The 14,591-nt window shown below is 42.8% G+C and overlaps 1 long non-coding RNA gene across 1 annotated transcript; it reads right to left on the bottom strand.

Moving 5' to 3' along the window:
* Window positions 1-10,554: 10,554 nt before the first annotated feature.
* LOC308411030 lies at window positions 10,555-13,578 on the bottom strand. Its single transcript, XR_013974325.1, has 7 exons — window positions 12,407-13,578; window positions 11,773-11,868; window positions 11,583-11,676; window positions 11,381-11,492; window positions 11,138-11,288; window positions 10,893-11,020; window positions 10,555-10,779 (listed from the first exon to the last, which is right to left on the bottom strand). It is a non-coding gene; the product is annotated as an uncharacterized lncRNA (long non-coding RNA).
* Between the last annotated feature and the right edge of the window lie 1,013 nt (window positions 13,579-14,591).

Raw genomic sequence — 14,591 nt, 5'->3', positions numbered from 1 at the left:
ATGTACCAAGCAAACTTTTCACATGTAATTTTGTCCACATAAAAAATAGCTTTAAGCACGTGAAACGTGCTCATTCATCTAAAGAAGTTTACATCTTTGTAAACTGATTAAATATTATTTTCTTGCTATTTTTATGCCCTTTTAAACACAGCCAATCTAAATTATAAGTACACAGTTTATATCACTGGACATTTTGAATGCATTATCCTATAAAAATAAAATCTAAGTGAGTGACTCTCTGGAAAATAAGACAGCAATCAGGCTGTCAGCCAGTTCTCCTCTACAAACATTGCAAGAGCTTAGTCCGCACGGCTGGGAATAAGTCAGACATACATGCCAACCCTCCTGATTTTTCCGGGAGAATCCCGAATTTCAGTGCCCCTCCCGAATAGTTTTTATATTACTATTTTAGTATTACTCTTTCTGGTTCGTAAAATAAACTTTTAACATATTTTCAGGCGAGAATGTAGCTGTGTAAACTTCAACTATCTGAACTGGCAAGAACAGCGAAGTCCCAGCACATCGTTTTCAAACCCCCGTGGTCTTGCATTACCCAGGTTAAACATGATATATAAGTCACTTAGATAACCTAAAAACGTTATAGTTTGGCTTTTTTCAGTGTTTTATTTGTTTGTGAGTGAATCGGTTTGGCTGAGATTAAAGTTTAACTTAAATTTAACTTTATTAATCCCTCGGGTGGATTCCTCCTTGGTTTTCACACAGCTGAATAAACATCAAACAGAAAACTGATTAAACAAAAGTGTGAGATGATCGAGAATTTACGGCAGTGTACGGTCATATTTTAGATAGCAAGGAGCAGATGGCAGAGTTTCACTCCACCGAGAGAGCTCGTGACGGAATTCTGAGGGCTAGACCGTTCAATTTCACAGTCACTCACTTCCGGCCTACCCGGCTTTTGGAGGACCTGGCCCACGTAGACCATGAAGGCCGAGCCCTCAGGGGGATGCAGCCTGAATCTGGACATCCCCGCTGTTTCGGTTCGACAGTAATAACGGCGACATTTAACTTTTTTTATCCGATAAATAAACACTGTAAAATTCACGTTTTTTGTATATATATATATGACCCCCTCCCAATGTCTCCCTAATTCTGAGGTGTCAAGGTTGGCAAGTAGGTCCTATGAAGTATTCTTTTGGGGTGGGTGTTGGACTTTGGGCTCTCTTTTGTCACAAACTTTGTTCATAATTTTAATGGAATTTCTGATGGAACTAATTGGCAAAAGGCTTCCACTTTTATGGCCCCAGAATTGTATCTCTGTTCTTTGCAGAGTGGTAAATGAATTGATTCTTCTATAACACTTTTCTACTCTCCCGGAGCACTCGAGGCGCTTTATATAACCTGCCACATTTGCACAAGTGCTTTCTTCTATGCTTTTTCTAAGTGTTCTCTAGCTAACATTCTCACACATTCATTCGCATTCATACTCTGATGGAGCAACTTGGGGTTAGTATCTTGCCCAAGGATATTTAACATGTAGACTGGGGGAGCCAGAAACAGCTTCCTTACTTTTGTTTGTTTTCAATCACTTCAATTTTATTTATAAAGTGCCAAATCACAACAACAGTCGCCTCAATATGCTTTATATTGTAAGGTAGACCGTACCATATTACACAGATGTTTGTACCACTCTCTCCAAACCATCTATCACAGCAGTTCTCAGTGCCATCTTGTAGCCACCACTTTGACTCTTACTGCTATCCCTTCTGTTACACTTCACCCCAAAACTCCTCTCCACACTCATCTAGCTTTGCATGGTTGACCGCATATATTTAAACCCTACTTCCGTTACTACCTCTGCTTCTTGCAGTTTCACTATTGCACCTGTCTCCTTCTCATTTGCTCAAATTCATTCTGTCTTGCTTCGACTGACTTTCATTCATTCTACCTGTCCATGAAGACTATTGCTTGACCTCCTGTGTCTACCTGTCAATCACCACGGCAAAAAAGAAGGGGCTTAGAGCTGATCCCTAGTGTAATCCAGCTTAAAACCATTTCTCACTCCCATTGTACACCAGTAGTAATATAATGGTACAGAATAACACAGAACAAAGTGTGAGTATAGTCATAAATAAATCAAAAGAGCCAAACATATCCTGTTTTTGAAATGATACACTATATATATTATAATGTTTTTAACACACGTATATCTCCACAGCAATCACACAACCCCTTCCCATTATGGACCCCATGAAGACCCCTTGATGCTTTTGGAATATTTATGCGATATCAAACTCCCAGAACAACAACAACCAGAAAAACCACAACCTTTGTGCAACAACGGAGACTCGGAACCATTCTTCATCGCCGGTCCATGCATAACCGCGAGTGAGTGTCTGCCTAATGATTTCAGCGATGTTTTCGAGTACAGTCTATCAGATTTCAATATAGTTGATATACCCACCACACCAGATTGTCTCAGAAACAACACTGATTCAGACATAGGTTTTGAACAAGGCTGCATAACAGACTCGCAAATATCACAGGCATATGACGCATACTTAAATACAGCAAACACATCTACTTTTGATCAGACCCATTCTGCATCAAAAAATGATAAACTATATTTGATTGATGCCAAACTCAGCCAACATCAGCAAGCAGTACAGAGGGATGTGCAAGAAATAGCCGCTAAACTCACACGAGAAATAGCAGCTAAAGTCAACCAACATCAATAAGCAGCACCGGGGAACTTGCAAGAAATAGCAGGGGTTCTAACTAGTATCCAGCTGACAATAAACAACACCTCAGGTTTATTAGATCTCATTAATACCAGCTTTCTAAATAGTTGACTTTTAAAATCCACACCATGGATCCACGCCGTAAATTATTCAAACACAATGATGGCTCCACTCGAGCTAAATGGTTTGACTTTGAGGGTTTTAACCATGCGGCTGCACAATTAGTAAGCAAATGTCAAGTTTTGCATGCAAGACTTAGTAGTCTCGCTGCAGCACGCAGGGCAGTGTCTGTCAATAGAATATTGTATTTCTCTAGTCAGTATAACCTTTTAATGACATAAGTTTACTTGTGATAGAATGCTGCATGATGATCATTTCCTAGCTTAGAACTGATTGTACTTTTTATTGTTCTGGACTGATTGTTCTTTATAAAACGTGTTCTGATATTTGTATCTGAATCTTCCCACAGCGATAGTCAGTGTTGGGGAGTAACGGAATACATGTACCGCCGTTACGTATTTAAAATACAAAATATGAGTAACTGTATTCCGTTACAGTTACCGTTTAAAAAGGTGGTATTTAGAATATAGTCGCGGGTCAGGACTGTTTGGGTTTTGTTTGACAGCTACGTTCTGTTGTTCCAGGCGGCAGCGTTACGGTTGCCATGGTTACAGGGCGACGCTCTCTCTCTCTCTGCGACTGCGTGTTTCCTGGGTGAGAGAGCGCCTTTTCGTTGTTGTTGTTGTGCTAAGCTAACAGGCAGAATGCTACAAGCATAGCTCTAAAGAATGTAGCATCATGGCCAGTGTAGTCCGTGCTGCAGGAGAATGGACTGCCATACACGTTATGTGTCTGTGAGCGCGAGGAGGGAGAAAAAGGGGAGTGGAAAGGTACGAGTTGTCATCGAGGAAAAACGGGAGCTGGAAGCATGTAAATATAATAATAACCACTGCAGCCAAGAAGAGTGCCTGACGAGCCCAGTTGTAAGTAAGCTATCAAGACTCGACTGTACACCGTGTTCGTGTTTTCCTCCGAAAACAATAAGTTCCGTTGGAGCAGTCTTTCAACGCCTCTCTCTGTCTCTCGCAATAAAAGTTGACCCACACAACAAAGTAGAGCTATTTTTCGGCTACGAGCCGACAGGGACCCCGCCGTATTAGTCAGAGGTCCCTTTACTACAGTTTGGAGTCGCGGACCTTCAGTAATAGTAATAAATCACACAGCAATAGTACATTCACGTTGTTGTAAAAAGCATGATAATATATTAAGTAATCCAAAGTATTCAGAATACGTTACTGTCATTGAGTAACGTAACGGAATACGTTACAGAATACATTTTGGGGCATGTATTCTGTATTCTGTAATGGAATACATTTTAAAAGTAACCTTCCCAACACTGGCGATAGTAAGAAGTCAAACAAGCAGTTCTGACCTCGCACACACACACACACACACAATCACACAATCACATACAGTGGGGCAAAAAAGTATTTAGTCAGCCACCGATTGTGCAAGTTCCCCCACTTAAAATGATGACAGAGGTCAGTAATTTGCACCAGAGGTACACTTCAACTGTGAGAGACGGAATGTGAAAAAAAAATCCATGAATCCACATGGTAGGATTTGTAAAGAATTTATTCGTAAATCAGGGTGGAAAATAAGTATTTGGTCAATAACAAAATACAACTCAATACTTTGTAACATAACCTTTGTTGGCAATAACAGAGGTCAAACGTTTACTATAGGTCTTTACCAGGTTTGCACACACAGTAGCTGGTATTTTGGCCCATTCCTCCATGCAGATCTTCTCGAGAGCAGTGATGTTTTGGGGCTGTCGCCGAGCAACACAGACTTTCAACTCCCGCCACAGATTTTCTATGGGGTTGAGGTCTGGAGACTGGCTAGGCCACTCCAGGACTTTCAAATGCTTCTTACGGAGCCACTCCTTTGTTGCCCGGGCGGTGTGTTTTGGATCATTGTCATGTTGGAAGACCCAGCCTCGTTTCATCTTCAAAGTTCTCACTGATGGAAGGAGGTTTTGGCTCAAAATCTCACGATACATGGCCCCATTCATTCTGTCCTTAACACGGATCAGTCGTCCTGTCCCCTTGGCAGAAAAACAGCCCCATAGCATGATGTTTCCACCCCCATGCTTCACAGTAGGTATGGTGTTCTTGGGATGCAACTCAGTATTCTTCTTCCTCCAAACACGACGAGTTGAGTTTATACCAAAAAGTTCTACTTTGGTTTCATCTGACCACATGACATTCTCCCAATCCTCTGCTGTATCATCCATGTGCTCTCTGGCAAACTTCAGACGGGCCTGGACATGCACTGGCTTCAGCAGCGGAACACGTCTGGCACTGCGGGATTTGATTCCCTGCCGTTGTAGTGTGTTACTGATGGTGACCTTTGTTACTTTGGTCCCAGCTCTCTGCAGGTCATTCACCAGGTCCCCCCGTGTGGTTCTGGGATCTTTGCTCACCGTTCTCATGATCATTTTGACCCCACGGGATGAGATCTTGCGTGGAGCCCCAGATCGAGGGAGATTATCGATGGTCTTGTATGTCTTCCATTTTCTGATGATTGCTCCCACAGTTGATTTTTTCACACCAAGCTGCTTGCCTATTGTAGATTCACTCCTCCCAGTCTGGTGGAGGGCTACAATACTTTTCCTGGTGTCCTTCGAAAGCTCTTTGGTCTTGACCATGGCGGAGTTTGGAGTCTGACTGTTTGAGGCTGTGGACAGGTGTCTTTTATACAGATGATGAGTTCAAACAGGTGCCATTCATACAGGTAACGAGTGGGGGACAGAAAAGCTTCTTACAGAAGACGTTACAGGTCTGTGAGAGCCAGAGATTTTCCTTGTTTGAGGTGACCAAATACTTATTTTCCACCCTAATTTACGAATAAATTCTTTACAAATCCTACCATGTGAATTCATGGATTTTTTTTCACATTCTGTCTCTCACAGTTGAAGTGTACCTCTGGTGCAAATTACTGACCTCTGTCATCATTTTGAGTGGGGGAACTTGCACAATCGGTGGCTGACTAAATACTTTTTTGCCCCACTGTACGCACATGCTCACATCAAATGTATTCATTTTTCTTGTGTATAAATAAAGACAAGTGCAAGAACAGAGCGCGCATTTCACAGGGCCCCCACTCTGATGTGAGCGCTCTGCAAGTTAAAACTGCAGCGTCTGTTTGTGTGTTTTCTCCTCTTAGACTCTCAGCTGAAGAAGTGTCTTTGAAATAAATCTCTTGACAGTGTCTAATGCGCGTCCTTGTCCAACTCATTCCGAAGCCGTTACTGATGATGCTGTTGATCAACCAACCGAAACACATCCGGATTTGCCTGTAGCCATGAATGTTACTGTTGCAGCGACTGTTGTTACTCAAGCCACCGTCAATTGTCTTATTACCGGGGCTTCTGTCATGCCTGAAAGGGTGTGTGCACCTAGCACACATGCTTATCTGGGTGCTGCTGCTGCTACTGCAGATGCTGCTGCTGCTGCTGTTGCTGACGCACCACCACACAACCCCTCAAATAAAGGAAATTCCTCAAGTGTTAACCATTCACAAACAGGTGCTGCAGTAGTCGAGCCCATTGTTCAGTCTGGGTCTGGCAGTCACAGTCATCATAGCATCAGAGAGATACCTAATTTCAACGCCCGAGAATTGTGCGAGCGCCTTGATTTTAGGGACATAAGTCTTGATGATCCAGAACAAGTGCCAGAAAGAGGTATAAGCTGCTTAGCTAATGTGATAGATAGAGCAGTGGCTGGATCTCAGCAGGGTTGTGTTCTAAATGTGGTCCTGCGTGGGCCCTCGTTGGCTTCTGATGCTCAAGCTGTTTTAAATCCTGATGATCACTATGACCCTGACCTGTTTCTCAACCAAATAGCTCAAGTTATGCAAAGTAATGACGAATCCATCGGTGATGATGCATTAGAGTTTATTGTCACGGTTGCACAAAACAGTAGCGGCGGGGCTCGCTTAAAACTGGCAAACATCCCTTATGACGAGATTCTCTCAAAGAAGGGTAAACATTTGTACACACCAGACAATACGCACAACAATTTGTGCTTCTCCCTTTGCATAGCACATTCATTAAACCCAACAGCCCCCGAGCATGAAAAACATGCTACTGCTAAACAGTTACATGCTTGAATAGGTCTATGCGACACACAGACAGTATCATTCTCTGATGTCGGCAAATTTGAGAAGCACCTAAACATTAAGATAGTAATCTATTATCACGCAGCAGGACGTAAACGTCTGCAGAGTTTTTTCACACATGATGAGCCAAATCCAAACACTGTAATGCTGTACCTACACAATGAACACTATCACCTGATTGAAAAGCCAACAGCTTTTCAATCAGGTGCATCCATGAAATAACTCAAAACATGTTTTATATTTTAGATTCTTGAAAGTATCCAAATTCAAATTCAAATTCAAATTTTATTTGTCACGTACACAGTCATACACAGTACGATATGTAGTGAAATGCTTGGACAACTGCTCGTGACCTAAAGAAAACAAAAAAGGAAAAGGCTATGAATAAGATAGGAAATAAATATGAAAAATTAAAAAGGGTAAATTTAACTAGGAAGGAATAAAATATAAATTAAGGTTAAAAATGAAATAACTGTACAACACAAATTAGAATGAAGGGTAAATTTAACTGGGAGAATAAAATAAAATATATAAATTAAAGTGGAAAATAAAATAACTGTACAACAAAATACACAATATAGAACTATGTAAGAATGTATGAAGAAATATAAATAAATAAATATATATATACACACACACAATAACAGCAGCTGTACAAGTATTAACTGGAAATGAAGAATATAATGTCCAGTGTTGTGCAATCCACATTATGTCTTGTGCAGTGCAAATATGCTTAAAGTGATTTAAGTGATGAAGTGAAAACAATGTCCAGAATGTCCAGTGTGTGTGTAAGAACTATATGTGTGGGTCAGTACTGTGTGGTGGTGTGATTGAGAGACCGTATCGCCTGCGGGAAGAAGCTCCTCCTCAGTCTCTCTGTGTTGGTCTTCAGGGAGCGGAATCGCTTTCCTGACCTCAACAGAGAGAACAGTCTGTTGTTGGGATGGCTGAGGTCCTTCACGATCTTCCTGGCCTTGGTCCAGCACCGCCTGCTGTAGATTGAGTGCAGGTCAGGGAGCTCGGAGCGGATGGTGTGCTCAGCTGACCGCACAACCCTCTGTAGAGCTCGTCTGTCCTGCATGGTGCTGAACCAGGTTAAGATGTTTCCCGTCAGGATGATCTCTATGGTGCACGAGTAAAAGTTCCTGAGCACCTTGGAGGGCAGTTGGAAGTCTCTCAAGCGTCTGAGGTGGTAGAGACGCTGACGGGCCTTTTTCACCATGGTGTTGATGTGACAGGACCATGACAGGTCCTGCGTGATGTGAACTCCGAGGTATTTGAAGCTGTCCACTCTCTCCACTGGGCACTCGTTGATGACAGGGGTCTGGTAGTTCCTCTCCTGCTTAGTGCTGAAGTCCACTATCAGCTCCTTTGTCTTACTGACGTTTAGAAGGAGGTTGTTCCTCTGGCACCAGTTCTCCAGATTCCTAATCTCCTTTAGGTAGGCCGTCTTGTTGTTATCAGAGATCAGTCCCACCACGACGGTGTCGTCAGCAAACTTGATGATGGTGGTGGAGCTGGTAGTGGCCACACAGTCATATGTGTACAAAGAGTACAGCAGGGGGCTCAGAACACACCCCTGGGGGGCTCCAGTGCTGAGAGTGGTGGAGGCTGAGACATGTCCGCCCATCCTTACTGCCTGTGGTCTGCCAGTTAGGAAGTTGGAGATCCACTGACACATAGATGAGCTGAGTCCCAGATGCTCCAGCTTGGTGGTGAGTGTGGAGGGAATTATGGTGTTAAATGCAGAGCTGTAGTCTATGAAGAGCATTTTAACATAATTCCCCCTTCTAGTGTCCAAGTGAGTGAGTGATGTGTGGAGGAGATGAGAGATGGCATCGTCTGTGGAACGATTTGGACGGTAAGCGAACTGTAGTGGGTCCAGTGTGTCTGGTAGTGAAGAAATGATGAAGTCTCTGACCAGGCGTTCAAAACACTTCATCACTACTGAGGTGAGGGCTACAGGGCGATAGTCATTGAGAGAAGCAGGGGGGGTGTCTTCGGGACAGGAACAATGATGGACTCTTTGAAGCATGTGGGGATCACCGACTGAGATAAAGAGATGTTGAATATCTCAGTGAACACAGGAGCTAGCTGGTATGCGCAGTCTCTGAGGATACGACCTGGGATGCCGTCTGGTCCTGCTGCTTTCCTGGTGTTCACTCTTTTGAAGGCTCTCCTTACTTCATGCTCGGAGATGACGAGCACGTTTCCGGTGCTGGCAGTATCTTCCTGTCTGCAGCCGTTAGCGCCGCTAGCACTAGCATTGTTGGAGTCCTTAGCTGCAGCCTCGAAGTGAGCATAGAAAGTGTTCAGCTCGTCTGCCAGAGTCACGGCCACGTTGTCATACCGGTTGTTGGTGCTTTATAGTCCGTTATTGTCCTTAGTCCCCGCCACAGGCTCCTAGAGTCACTCTGTTGGAGTTGTGACTCTAGTTTCCTCCCGTAGCGCTGCTTCGCCTCTTTCACCGCCCTCCGCACGTTATATGATGCGGCTTTGTACGGGTCCATGTCCCCCGTCGTGAGTCCCGTGTTGTAGGCAGCGGTGCGGGATCTCAGAGTGTCGCGGATGGTTTTATCCACCCACGGCTTCTTGTTGGGAAACGTTGTGATAGTCTTTGTCTCCACAGTATCATCCGCTAGTTTCCCAATGAATCCCACAACCGCTTCCGTAAACATGTTGACATCATCATCGGAGCTGTTTCTGAACATGCCCCAGTCTGCGTCATCGAGTGCGTCCTGTAACGCGGCCACCGATTGATCCGACCAGCGCGCGACCTTCCTCTGAACCAGAACTTCCTGTTTCAGCCTTTGTTTGTATTTTGGGATGAGGAAGATGGCGGCGTGATCAGATTTGCCAAAAGGAGGGCGGGATTGTGCCTTGTAGCCGTCCTTGACCGTAGTGTAGCAGTGGTCCAGTGTCCTTTTACCTCTGGTGGGGCAGGTGATGTGTTGATAAAAGTTCGGCGCTGCGCGTTTGAGGTTGGCGCTATTAAAGTCCCCCGTCACAATAAGTGCAGCGTCCCGGTGTTGTGTCTGGTGCTGTGTGAGTGCCTCATGCAGCTCGCATAAGGCGGTGACCGTGTCCGCTTGTGGTGGAATATAAACGGCACTTACAATGACCGATGTAAATTCCCGAGGTACACAGTAAAAAACCAAGTGTCAATTTTACACTTACAGAGTTGATTTTAACTCTGCTTCAGATAACATTTGGTCCCACTCAAAATTAGAGTTAAATTTACTCTATGGCCAGTGTTAACTTTTCAGTGTTAATTGTACTCAATTTAGTGTCAAAATTAACAACAAAATGTGTAAAAATATTTAACACTGAGGGTTATTCACACTGTTCAGAGTAATTTGATTACACTTTATAGAGCTATTTTACTCCAAATTTAGTTTAATAATAACACTCTGATGTGTAATAATATATCATTTTTATTTCTCTGTAGTGTGATTTTTTTCATATTCATCTTATGATGCTACATTACTAAATAACTGTGATCTATCCTACATTATGGAAATAACAACAAATATACAGGTTAAAGTAACAGCATTTATTATGTTTCTCAATTCAGTGTCATTTAATTAACGTAACAAACCTTTACAATTCACAGTTCTATGATGCTCACTAGAGAAAACAATATGACATTTCCCCAATGTCGTAGTTGCAGAAAAGTAACAAAGTTGGTCAGGGATGAACTGTATGATGTACCAAAGACATAATGGGCCCTAAAGAGTTCATCAAGGGCTCCTACAGAACCTGTCGCATTACATGGAAGTGCATGCTTCTCAATCACAATGAAGGTGTGAATGCTGCTTCTTGTGGATCCCTGGGTAAGATGGTAGGGCTGACTGCTTCAGGTGATGTTGTCTAGATGCTGCTGTACACTGGTTCCAGCCTACAACAACACATTAAACAACAGTATTAAGTGACTATCCTCTGACAGTAGATTAGCTCAACTCACTGTCCATGAAAATAGAGGTGATGGAAAGTATATTTTAAACAACATACCTTTGGGAATTTGATGAGGTTATTGACAGCTTGAGATGCAGACATCTTTCCTGGTCTCTTTCGCCCTTGTGCAGATGGTGGTAGCAGATGTAGCAGCAGCAAGATAGTAGACAAGTCACTGTCCCAGCCTACAGACGAATAAACAAAGAATTATTCCAAAAATACATTGAATTGACAGAATTACCTATATAACCAACAATGGCAAATAAAAACAGTCACAATCATACCATTCTCAACTTCAGTACCTGACTCAGCATTGCACATCTCCAAGAGCTCTGAGGTGGGGACAAGTCCATGACTTTCCTTTACAACCTCTGCTTTGAGATTGGTGAGCCACCTCTCCAAGAATTTGCTCCCAGTGACCTCACAAAACAGGAGTCGGAAATCTTGTTCTATCTGTAATGCAAAAATACAGAACATAGAGAGGTGTTTGATTGAATCCTGCCTACAAATTACATCAGTATCATTTAAATGATAAGTGAACTTACTTTTGGGAGATTTGCAAACTGAGACGCTTCTTTCCTCCACAGCTTTTCTTTGAATGGTCTTCAACCGCCATGCAATGTATCCTGAACTGTTCTCTGGATCGTAGTAATGTTTCTATGTAATTAAATAAACGAAGAAGGACTATGTTATCAACATTTCTGAGGGCAATTATGTATTTAATGTTGAAAAGTTCCCTTTACTTACATATCCATGTTGTGAATATGGGTCTTCCAGATATGGAGACAGAGCAACAATGCCCTGCGCATACATCACTCTTACGCTTTTAGGGGGAGATGTCCTAATGTATAAATTCAATAATTGGCATTAAACATCACAATTAAAAATAATACAATGTTTAAAATGTTTCTTTATATCTTACATTTTTGATTCTTACCCATGTCATTCTGTCATCTCAGCCTCAAGTATGTTTCTCATCCATCTTCTGGTTGCATCTCTCAGAGATTTGGTTTTTCCATACTCTTAAACCTTTCTATAAGATAGGAACATTACTTAATATTACTTAACATGTCATTAACATTGCTATCAGTTAATTTACACAAAATACATATTTCTTACTAAATAATGAGCAAAACTCTAAAGTAGTGTATGCCTTTGGCATTTGCTTAAAATAATATAAACCAGTAAAGTTAACTTTATGGTAATGCTACCCACTTTTTCTGAAAGTATGTACGCTTATGTAAGCTAATTAGCGATTATTAGCTTATTGATAAACGGTAATTTAGTTGTTCAAACTGTGCGATTTGACATGTGACAATGATATTATTTAGACAGCATTTAGAAGAAATACATAGTTAAAATGTTTTAGGTTCATATTAACGCAGTGAGAAGATAACGAACATCTTAACTTTTAGCAACTGCTAGCATGTAGCTACTGGAATGCCATTAAACCTATGGGTAAATGCTGCTAACATGTCCTCACTCGACATCAGTGAAACTATAAAGAGCTACTTAGTTTAAAAATACCTTTTAAACAATGTTACCAGTATGGGAATGTTAACTTCACTTACCTGACTGTGGCAGCTCTTTGGAGAAAATTCCATGCGCATTAGAGCTCTGAGGCCACACACGCCTGCGGACTGGTAATAATCAACACTGTGTGGAGTGAAGTCTTCACTGCGTGACTAACAAACTTTACACTGACTTTTAACTCTGATGTTAGAGCTGGTTTACTCCTCATAGAGTTGTAAATACTCTATCTAGGTTAAAATAGGTTTACTCTGAAATATCGACACTCCATTTTTTACTGTGTAGATAAAAAGGACGACACATGATGGACAGTAGTTCCAGATTTGGTGTGCAGGAGCGTGTGAGAGGAACAACGTTCGCACTGTTGCACCAGTTGTTGTTCACCATTAAACACACGCCGCCTCCCCTTGACTTCCCCGAGTCCCGTGTCCTGTCCATGCGGTGAACCGAGAAGAACTCGGCCGGCTGGATGGCGTGGTCCGGCACCGCTGGGTTCAGCCATGTCTCGGTGAAACAGAGGAGATTGCAGTCCCGAATGTCTCTCTGGAACTTTACCCTGGCCCTGAGGTCGTCAAGCTTGTTCTCCAGTGACTGGACGTTGGCGAGCAGGATGCTAGGCAGAGGTGTGCGGTGTGCACAAGCTCTCAGCCTGTTTCTGACGCCGGCTCGCTTCCCTCTAGGCCGCCGCCGCTTCCCTTTGTTCTCCCTCAAGATCTCACTCGGCCAGCTCGGATCCGGAGTTAAAAACTTCGAATTGTGAGTACATTGTATACCAATAGAAACAAGAGTGTCACTGTCATACCTAATGTACCCAATGGTGATGATTTTGCCGATTTAGAAATGCTGAAAACTAACTTAAAAAACAAAGACAAAGAAAAAGTGGTCGGAGCAGTCGTGACAGCAGCCGACCTCACCGGCGCCATCTTAAAGGACAGTTTTAAAACACAGTTTTATAGGGGCGACCCTATCATAAAACCCCCCACGGTGTGCTGCAAACTCTGTGTCTATGTCTATGTGCACGAGCACATGAATGCCTACATGTGCGCGTTCCCGCGTGTCTATGTGAGTGCTCGTGTGTGACTGTGTGCGCATACCTGTGTGTATGTGTGTGCACATGAGTGAATGTGCATGTGGATGTGCGTGCGTGACAGTTAAAACACTGTGGGTTTAGGTGACTCCCTAGAGGTCATAAAACCCATCTCCCTTCCAGACCACAGTTATCCAGTTACAAATGTTGAGACCCCCACCCAAACATCCTCTGGGGAAATTCCACTCAGCATTAACTCCTCTCTGTTTTACTTACACAGTTCAAGTGGGGGAGGGGTCTCCTACAATCTACTCCTAAGTTCACGACACAGTGAGGCCTTTATTATATTAAGGGCAGTATCTCTACAACAGTTCTACATTATATTTTAACACATTTCTAAACTCTAAATCAACTAAATATTCTACAAACCCCAGGAACAAAACTGAAAAGCTACCTTGAGAGTAGAGTAGATTTGACTTTGCAAGCTCTCAGGCAAATATTACGGACTCATTACATTGAGAAAGATGCCACAGAGTTGTATCACTCGCTCACACGCGCTGTACAGGAGCCAAAAGAAACTCCAATCCAGTTTTTGATGCGAGCAATGGATTTGAGACAACAACTTGTTCTTGCTTCAGAGAGAGTTAAGTCTGGTTTAAAGTACAGTTCGGAGCTCATCCAAAATCAGTTTCTCCAGACAGTACTCACTGGCCTCCATGATGACACCATCCGAGCTGATGTGAAGCTATACCTGCAAAATCCTAAAATCACAGATGAGGTTCTTCTGGAAAAAATGACTGCGGCATACAGTCTGGAAATGGAAAGAAAGAATAAGCTGTCAGCTGCATCAAGAGCAAAGATGATAAAAGTTGCAACAGTAAGTGGGGAAGATCAAGAGGTGGAGAAAGAAAGCAGTATGCACACATCAGACAGTAAGAACAGGCAAGGTGGAGCGGTCAAACGAGACACATTAATGGATAAAGTTGATCAAGGCAACAAGGCTATATGTGAGGCTCTGCAGAACCTCACCACTCACATTGCCAGCCTCCAGCAGACCGTTAAACCTCAGCACATGAGAATGGCCGAACCACCTGACCGGAAATACCAATCACAGCCTAGGAGCACAAACATTAGACAGTGCCAGCAGTGTCAATCATCCAATACAGGAAACAAATGTGACCACTGTTACAAATGTGGCA

The sequence above is a fragment of the Rhamphochromis sp. 'chilingali' genome, assembly GCF_963969265.1.
Source record: "Rhamphochromis sp. 'chilingali' genome assembly, chromosome: 15".
NCBI lineage: Eukaryota > Metazoa > Chordata > Actinopteri > Cichliformes > Cichlidae > Rhamphochromis > Rhamphochromis sp. 'chilingali'.
Note: the sequence above shows the minus strand (reverse complement) of the source record. Positions and strands in the feature narration are given on the sequence as shown.